This window comes from Anolis carolinensis, chromosome 2, assembly GCF_035594765.1.
Source record: "Anolis carolinensis isolate JA03-04 chromosome 2, rAnoCar3.1.pri, whole genome shotgun sequence".
In the NCBI taxonomy this organism is placed as follows: Eukaryota; Metazoa; Chordata; class Lepidosauria; order Squamata; family Dactyloidae; genus Anolis; species Anolis carolinensis.
The window spans coordinates 100,827,308-100,837,764 of NC_085842.1; positions in this window are offsets into that span (position 1 = coordinate 100,827,308).

Here is a 10,457-nt window from a genome sequence, read left to right on the forward strand (position 1 = left end):
GGACCCTAGATGCATCTTTATGCCTAGATGTGCAAATCACATGATGGATGTGAGGTCCATTTTGTGATTGATAACCTGTCTTCTTTGTAGAATACAGATAACACAGTTTATGCACTGAGCTCTATAAATGTAGGCTTCTACAGATATTTTGTAAGCCTTTGCAAGGGAAGAGAGGGACTTTTCAGCATGATTACATGAATCACATGCAGAGAAGAGCACAGAGTGCCAGAACTGAACTTTAGCCATTGCTTCCGAAGTATCTGCAGTCTTTCGATGCCTGCTATTGAAAATGCCAAGTAGTTAATGTCTTCTACTACCATTCTACATTTTACATTGCAGAGATGCAACGGATCCTTCCTAGTGAATTGCAAAGATATCTATCAGAGCATTGGCAAGTTTGGCCCTGAAAAGAGCACCAGGCTTTTTTTGTCCTGAAATACATTGGGAATGTCTTCACTGGGTTCCTCTACATATAAATATCACAGCAGCTCCTGAATACAGATGTTAAGAAATTGATCAATTCTATTTCCTGCACACATAAATCCACTTACGTAGTAGAAGTCCCACACTAAATTCCAGCCTGCATTAGTTTTGCAGCTAGCCTAGTGGTTCTTTCCTGTGCTTGTATGGAGGAAGCATTGGTTGATCTATGACTTCCAATGGCAAGCAAACAGCAATGCCTTCATTTACATATCACCCTAGACCAGTGGCTCCCATTTCAATTAAACCATTTGGGTTTTAGTCTAAAATTTTAAGAAGCTACCTTAGGTGCTGAACTTCTCTTCCTCTTTAACCCAACCACAACAGGTTCAACTGTTTCAATTGTTTCTTTAAGTTTTGGCCCAAAACCTGGAATTGGCATACCATTCAAATTACATGGGAGCCACCAGCTATCATTGCTCCCCTCTCTAGATATTAAACTAAAAGGGAAACAGCAGTTGAAAGGTATCAAAAATACAGAAGCTATCAGAATGTATGATAAAAAGAGATATAATCAAAAATAATCTTTTAAATGTTGGTGCCACAAAATTCACAGCAAACACTAAATTTTGAAAGGTTGATGCTGGAAACTTGAAGTTTTTCTAAGTTCTGAGGATACCAAGGGACACCTGGAAAACTTTGCTAACTGCATATGTCATGAATCAGGAACTGGAAATCTCACCAGGTTGAAGGCAAACAACACAGACTTTATTCAATTTGCACAAAAGGGACACTCATACAGCACAGATGCTCAAAGGATACAAGTGTAAAGGCATAATCATACAGACATTTTTTATACCCAAGAATTCTCATAGATTAACATTGCTACATTTTGAAAACTCTCTCCCTTTCTCCTGATTGGCTAGTGCCAAGAAGCCGGCCAGTGTCCCGCAGGCCTCTGACTAGTCAGGAGGCGGGTCTTAGTTTGTGTGTACCATGATTGGAGGAGGCAGCAATGATGTAGTCGGGGATCTCCTGCCAGCTGAGCAGGGGGGCCCTGGGGCTTCCAATGGGCTGGTGGAGGCAGTCTTGGGGGTGGAGAGGTCCCTAGGGGTCCAACCAACCCCTAGGTGTGTAGCAATGGAATGCTGGAGACAAAGAAAAGTCCAAAAGATGATTGACAGGATTATGCGGATACCAGACCCTGCCGGAGAGGACAATGAGGGTTGTTGTTCCAGACATCTTCCCATGCTGGGAAGACAAAGAAAGAGTTCCTAAATTGTATATTGTTGTATGTATATGGGATTGTCATCAAAGTTTCATCCTGGACTTTTGTCCTGCAAATAGCCAAGACTCCTAAAGGCAGATGGGCTGAGATCCAAGAAAGTCCTTTGTTCCATAGATTATGTCCCAATTCTGATTCTCACTAAGGGTGTGGTGTGGGTATCTGGAATGCTCAAAAGAGGTTACTGGAGTTCATGTACATTTGCCTTCATTTTATAGAGTTGAATAATAACAATACAAATATATATAAAATATATAAAAGAGAGTTCATTTGGTGTTTGGCATACATTTATAGAGAAGAAAGAGGGGGTGAAGAGGGGGGTGAAGAGGGGGGGGGGAGGTGAAGAGAGAGGGTCCCACCATTGCAGAGCACAAGATGTAAAGGGTCATTTAAGAATAAGAATAAGAATAAATAAATAAATAAATAAATAAACGAAACATAAAGAGATACCTAGTAACAGGGGTTTGGAAATGGAGGTGCTTTGGGTACATTTTAGTCATTCAACTTGCATCTTGACTGGGGAGAAGGGGGAGGGCAAGATGTGCGATCTCCATTGAAGCTTTGGAGATTTGCTGGTGTGGACCGGCTCAGGCTGAACAGCTGAGCCTGGTGTGTGTGCACAGGGGATTGGGGGCTATGAAGTGTGGGCTGCTGCTGATCTTTTGGAGGCTCGAGGGAAGTTGTGGGGACAGAGGCAGTTTCCAGTTCATCTGGCTTTCTTTCCTTTGGAAACTATAATTCTCCTGGAGGTTGAACTATATATTCTTTTTATTAGGGGAAGGGTTGGGGGTCTTCAGGCCTGGTTCATCATGGATGCCGCTGAAGCCCCCGCCTTGGGCGCAGCGCCTTCCTGGGTGCACCCGAGGGGGCGGCGGCGACCACTGGGTCGCTCGCTGCAGAACCAGGATGTATTTTGTATTCCCGCGAAATATCACAAGATTTCTGAGAGATCTCGTGAGATTTCTGCGAGGTCTCACGGAAATCTCACGAGATCTCGTGAGAATACAAGCTACTTCCTGGTTCCGCGGTTGCCGCCACCGCCCGCCGCTGCCGCTGGTAAGTTTGGGATGGGGAGCGTAATTTTGGGCGGGGGGCGCGCGACCCTAGGTTGGCTTACCACCTGGAAAAACCTAGGGCCGCTCCTGGGGGTCTTTGATAACAAGGTCAACTGAATATTGCAAGTTCTGTGTTTATTATGCAGAATGTGCATGAAAAAACAAAGCATATATTCCCATCTGTGAAATATTCTTATAGTATTCATAAAATGTACATTGTCAAGGTTATGATTAACCACACATTTGGGAGGATTTGTGTTTTACTATGTCTGTTTTAAATAATGTTATTCCAGGCTTAAGCAAATTTTCAATTCCAGATGTTAAAGATTTAGGAAGCTGAGGTGTCAAAATACACTGTCTCACCTTGCCTTTCCTCAACAGCTGAAAACAAATAAATGGCATTGCACTGAAAGATAAAATGTTGCTGGAATTGAGCCCTAAAGGAAACAAGATGTGACATGCATTTGGTCATGCTTGCTGTGCCTGCTCATTTTTACATTCTAACAACATGATGATAATGCAGCAGAGCATTCATGGCACAAATGAATGTTTTGTCTTTACATTTTGGGGGAGTTGCACTAAAATAACCTGCTCTGGATGTCTCAGATTAATTAAATGCTGACACGTCAGCTAGATGCTGAGTGGAAAGGACTTACTAGCCCTTTTATATACATGTAAAGACAGAGTCAAGAACAAAATGCCCCAAGTAGATAACACGTTCCATTAGGTAAAATCAATATTCCAGGAATCTCTAAGAAGCTATTCAATTATATTGTAAAAAGACTTAAAAATTACCTAGTGTGAATGAGTATTCCTTTAGTGCCCTGAAGGATGCCCAGAGGGATATGGCTGCCAATAAGGAAGACTCATTTGTTTTCTACCAAGGTTTCTCCCTTTTAAGAATAAAACAGTTAGCATTCACCAGATTTTCTTTCTTTGACTGGAGGGCAATTATTTTTAATGACTGCTGGTCTTTTAGCATAAATACCAAAGGAAAACCATACTTCTCTGTTTAGGGCATAGAAAAATATAGCATGTTACTTTTTCTAGCCATAACAAATACCTTATCACCCGGTGTCCAAATGTCATGGAATCACTCCCAGGGAAGTGCGTATGGTATCACAGCATGAGACAAATAAATATGCACATGCTTGGAGTCTTGAATAACTAACTTTAATTACAATCGAGTTAAAACGATGCTGTATTTTATTTTAAAGTAAACTGATTTCCATAGGCATAGCAAGTGCTCATCTTTAGCTGGATCATACATTTTTTAATCTTTCAGTGTTATTTAAGGAAAAGTCATCTACTGAAACTGAATAAAATGTTTCAGAACAAACAGGACTGTTTGTATCTCAGAGTGCACAACTAACATATGGACATCATTACCATCTATGTCTTTATTACCATGAGATAGGATATGGAATTTTAAAAAATAGAGTTGACATATTTGAATGTCAAGAATCAAAAAGCTACCTTAGAAGTTTTAAGTTTTTCTGCATAACACATTGTATGGTGTAAATTGTCAGGTGTGATGTTTGTCAGCACTGTCAGTTTCCTGTTTAACCTGTTTAAACATTATAATAATGCTGGATAGTTATGCTCAGTCACGTCTTCTGACCATAACTAGGAAAAGTCCTTTCTGGGGGACTATAATACACAGAATCCCCCAATCACCATGGGTGGTGTCTTTGTTGGCAACTTATTCTGGGAGTTACAGTCCAAAAAAGAACTTCAATAGTTCTGTATGAATGCTTTCCTTGTGTACAAGCAGTGTGGTAAAGTGTTTAAGTACTGGACTTGGTCCTGCAGATCAATGAAAATCCCCACTTGGCCATGGAAACCCACTGGGTGTTCTTAGGCAAGTCACACTCTTCCAGGGCCCATCTGCACAGACCCCAAACCCGGGATATTTTCCAGTTGTCTGAGGCATCCAAATGACATCTCAGATTAATCTGGTTTAATCTGGAGTAAACCTAAATTTCGATCTGGAGCACAGCAAAGATCAATTCTGACAAGGAAAGATGTCCTGTCATTCCTTCCCCTCTATTGGTGTTTTTTCCACAGCAAAATATCAGCTGTAATCAATTTCCTTTCCTTGCCACAGATCATGCACATTGATAGTATAGGAATGAGTTATGGTAACTGTGCAATAGATAAGGATCACAACAGCTGAACCATGGACTTTGGAAAATATCTTTTCTCTTAAATTGCCTGTACTTCGTTTAAAGAATAAAACCAAAAGTCTACATCAGTTATTTAGTTAAGTACATAACTAACATATCCCAGCTAAACCTCTCCCCAAACCATGCTTTGATCACTGGAAGAATGCACCTCCTTCTCTCTACGTAGCTGATGCTTGGGAAAGTGAATTGGGGGAGTTTTGATTGTGGCAATAGGGTCACAATAATAGATTCACAGCAATTGTGTGTACAAAACTGTTATAGACAAGTAAATATAGAAAACTGTTTCATATTGTGTTAGTTATATAGTCACCTAAGTATATAGTATGAGCCCCCCATATCCATGGAACTGGTACCTGCAGTTGCACCTACCTGTGTCTGAAAAAATATGTTCTCTTTAGGCATTTTCTAGGTCTTCTGGGGTGATTCTATGGCATGCTTTAACCCAAGTAGCTGGTGCAGAATTCCAGCCTAAGAAACCCAAATTTAGATCCTATTTTTATAGAATAGGATTGATCAGGATCACATTATAGGAAAATAGAGGAAGATAAGGTAATGATGTCCTCCCCCCCTTCTGCCTTGCATTATCTACGTGATTGCTTTTCATAGCTTGTTTATTGTGGTTAGTGGAGCAGCTATAATATGGAGTGCTAGGCATAATAAATCTTGTCTTGTGCATGTCATGATTCTCATCATAGCCCTTGGAATTACAAGGTAAGCATTTACTTGCTGTTGCTTTGAAACAGCATTTAAATGATGAGAATAACAATGGTGGGCAATCTTTTAAACAGTTTGCTAGGGTTAGGCATTCAAAATGTATATGATGGTGGAACTGCTGTCATGATCACAAATGCCCCCTCCTAACCTAGCTCCAAACCCAACAACCACACTGAGTAATGGAGGTTATTCTGCTGGTGATTGAAGATGTTTCCAGTCCTCTCTTTCTCTACCAATAGTTTGTGCTACTTCCAGAGGTAGAATCACTACTACAACCCCTTGTTCCACTTCCATCACTCAGCATGCTTCCTGGCTGTTAAGGAAGGTTTGGAGAGTCAGATCAGGAGACGATAGTAGTTATATATTTGTATCTCCATCTCTGATATAGGAACTTGATCAACATTTTGTATAAGGGGCATTTTCATTGGTTCTAACTCAATTCATTTTATTGTAACTACTACCCTATACTCATTTATAAGTCTAGAAATTTTAATTAAAAAAAAACAAAAAAAACCAAAACCCTGGGCCATGTTAGCCATAGGTCAAGGTGATCATAGTACCTCAACTCCTATAAAAAGTAGCAATCCCCTTCTCTTAGCAGAATAGTGAAAGAGCTTAGTCAATCCCAGTCCATTATCAAAGGGTTATATCAAAATCCATAATCTCAGCCCCCAAACCTGCCCTCAACTTATATGAGTATATATGGTACCTCTTCCTGGAGTTCTTGTTGGACAACTGAGCAAGGTGAACACTATTGCATTTTTTTTTTTTAAAAAAAGCTGCCGCCTGTTAGCTGTGAATGCAGCAAAGACAATGCTATTTAATAATTAGGTTGCACATTTTTCCTCTCTTCTCTTCTTCCAATCTTTGTTTTTCCTGTGGCAGTTTGGACCTGAAAAACTCTCAAAGTAATTTTCTCCAGAGTGTGACAGAGTGTGACATATTGCTGAAGTGTGGAATGTGTAGAAGAGCAAAAATAAAATAATTCAGACAGTCCCAATAGCTCTAATTAAAGCAATGTCTTCTTACATTCTTTTGTGCAACGGGGACAGTGCTAAGGATAGCAGATGCAAATGAATGGATCTTAGAGCAAATCAGGCATGACCCTCACTAAAAGCAAAGATGCCTAGACAAGCATACCGTGGATACATCATGATATGACCTCAATGGAAAACACAATAATTCTCAGTAAATTAGAAAGCAGTGGGAAAACCAGAAGATCACATAACATAGATTATTTAATCAATAAAATCACAGCCTCAAATTTGCAAGATCTGAGTGGAGCTGTTGATGATCTTGGAGATCTTTCATCCATCAAAGCTGAATTGACAGCAAAAACCAGTGATTCAGCTGATTACATCCCATTTGGATCACTGTGATGTTTGAATGATTGTAACACACTTTATATGGGTCTGCCTTTGAACATTGTTCAGCTGGCCCAAAGAGCTGCAGCCAGATTGCTAACTGGAGCGGCATACAGGGAATGCACAACCTTCTTGTTGAAATAGTTTCACTGGGTGCTAGTTTGTTCCAAACATAATTAGTAATGTTGATTATGGCCTATAAAGCCCTTTATAGCTGAACTCCAGGTTATCTGAAGAAATCTATCTTTCCATATGAGTCTGTTCATATTTTGAAGTCTTCTGAGAAGGCCCTTTCCCCTGTTCCACAACACTTAAATATATATTTGGTGGAAAAATGGGAGAGGGCCTTATCAGTGTCTGCTCCCGGGCTCTGGAATCCCCTTTGCTATGTTTCTATAGGCAGAAGACCTTTTTGTTCAGGCAAATCTTTGAGGTTGGATAGACAGGATCTTTCAGAATGTGCTGTTCTCTTGATTTTTTTGTTTTCTTTTTTACTGGTCCCATTTTTGAATGTTTCAAATCCTATTGTTAGTTTAATTATGGATGGAATACATAATTACCATTATGAATGCTTAACCATAACTGATTCATATTCACAATGTCTATGAATTATACTAGTGGCAATAGTGTAGAGAATACATAGGGACCATAAAAGCCCCCCAATCCTGCCTTATCAAGGCATCAACCACTGTGAGTGATGGAGGTCTGTTCTCTTGTCAGTTGAGATACAGCAGATTGATGTTTCCTTCTAGCAATTTCTGGTGTAATAAAAAGTAGTGGCAAGGGTCCTCCTCTTGACTGATGCACCAGAGATTGCTGCTTGGAGTGGGATGAAAGCAGTCTGCACATACTAAGAGACAGGAGAACAGCAGACACTATAAAGCAAGAATGTTATGGGAGGTGATGGGCCAGCAGACACTATTTAACTAAGTAGCTACTATAGAACTGTGGCCTGTATTTAAAATGTTTGTACGTTGTTAATGTTTTCATTGTACTGGTTTTCACCTTTGAAAGATGCCTCAAGTCCTGGACTAGGGAAAAATGAGACAGAAGACAAAGGAGGAAGAGGCAGCAGCAACATCACCTCCCATATATTTCTGCACACAATAATTTCTGAAAGCATTTTAAAACATGTGAATACCAAACAAGTACTGCATAGTAATGTTTCTTTTCTCCACAACAGGAGAAAACAGAAGAAATAATTTATCTTCACTTGCACAGATGAAGCAGTTTAATATTTACATTCCCTAGATCAGAGCACTGCTTTCTAATCTCCCTTCCGCCACTCCTTTTTTCTTTATTCAGAAATTGGTCACTTTTCTCCTTTACCTTTCTACCTTTTCAACAGAAGGGATTGCACAACTTCAAAATGGCATCTCTTCAAAATTCCTTCTCCTTACAATTCCCACAGCACTCATTTTTCTGAGCCATTTAGGCTTCAAAATTTATATACACAATATTTTTGGCATCACAAAGTGGAGGAGGTTGGAATTTTTCCCCATTTCCTTGACTGGCTGTAAAATCAGCCTAGAAATTATTAGACTTGGACAGAGCTACGCAAGATCTCAAGTGTAAAGATATATAATTAATGATCAAAGACAGAATAATTTGTGTCATAACATTTCTGATGAATTGGTATGGTTGTGAAAACTGTGCAGTGAAGAAAACTGATAGGAAGGTATTAGCTCATTTGAAATGACAGTTCTGTGGATACCACGGAGAGCCAAAAAGACAAATAATTTGATCCTAGAGCAAATGAAGGCTGAACCCACCCCAGACAGGGTTAAACTGGAGATATTATCCTTTGGATGTATCATGGGGTGACATGACTCATTCGAAAACATGATAATGCTAATTAAAACAGAAGGCAGTGGAAGAAAGGAATCAGGTGGATTAATTTGATCAAAGAAGTCATAATTGAGTAAGGCAGATGGTTACTGAGCTCTTGGAGTTCTCACATTAATGTGTGGATGCTTATATTTTCATTCACCTGTCAACCTACGGTAACTTCATGAATTTCTCATAATTTTCATAGGCAAGGAATATTCTGAGGTGGCTTTACCAGATCCTTGCTTCGAAACTTTACCTACAGCAGCTGGTAACAATAGGAAGAACTTCCTGATGGTAAAAACTGCCTTGGAAAATACTTTAATTTCACTGCCCATGATGAGTAGTTTCAAGAATTTAGTCTCTCTAGTGGCAAACTACTACTTCCACTTTGAGACATGTTTTTCAAGCTTTTCCTTGACCAAACAAAACACTTGACAGTTTATGTCTTTAGTAGTTCTGTGCTTTAGAGTCCTTCTTCAGATTTCTCCTAGACAGCTGGGCAGCTGGGCCCATAACTCATGTCGCACCCAGCAATTAGGGTTCTAAACACGCAACCCCCTTTCTTAGGAAGCTTACCCATCCGGTAAAGGAGAATACGCAAAAATAAAACTGTCTCTTTAACAAAGAAAAGCTTTATGTAAAAGTTTTAAACTTAGCAGAGTCCTTGGATTCTTCAACAGCTTTCACACGATGACTAGTAAACAGAAAAAGTTCTTATCTTCAGATAACAGTCTTGTTCTCCAGACGTTACAGCAACTTGGACAAATCAGCTCTAGCAACTCCAGCTCATCATTCAATGTTCAAACAGTCACCAATCAACATTCGACCTCAAACTCCAACCTCTAGTAACATGATGTACTCAGTCTCTATTAGTAGTACTCCATCTCTAACAGGTGGCTTGATTGCTGCTGGCCATACAGTGTTTGGTCATGATACTTACAATCACTTACTCATTTTCACTTAAGAAATGATATAAAACTCTGACAGTGAAGTCTCCTTCTCTGGAGGTTTTTAAGCAATGGCTGGAAGGTCACCAGTTGGAGGTGCTTTGGTTATATATTCCTGTATGGCAGTAGGTTGGACCAGATAGCCTTTTTCAACTCTATTCAGAACCTGCCCTATATTTTGGCGATACTTGAGCTGGAAGCATGCCATAGAGTTCTTCTGCATACTCCAAACAGTAATAGAGGAAAGTATTTTTTGTCACATGAGTAAGTGAAACTATAGATCTCAAATCCATGGATAAGGGCATTGTACTGCATTCAGCACTCCCACATTCACAGTCATCTTAAATTGAAGTACACCTGACCGAAAATAACAATTAATAAAATATCTTAGATTAAAACAATAAACAGAGATCCTGCAGAGGTCCCAGGGAATGACATCATTACTGTTTTTCCAGTTGCAGGTACAATGACATTTGGATACTATTGTCTCCACCTTTCACCAGCCAATGGAGGCTATTGTTGGAGGACCTGCAGCAAATAAAAGATGGACTTGGGAGGATTTGAGTTGTTGCAGGAGATTGGTAGAGAATTGCTACCTCCATGGCAATCTCAAAAAACACACACTTGCATAGATATAAGTTGTATTTACCTGCATG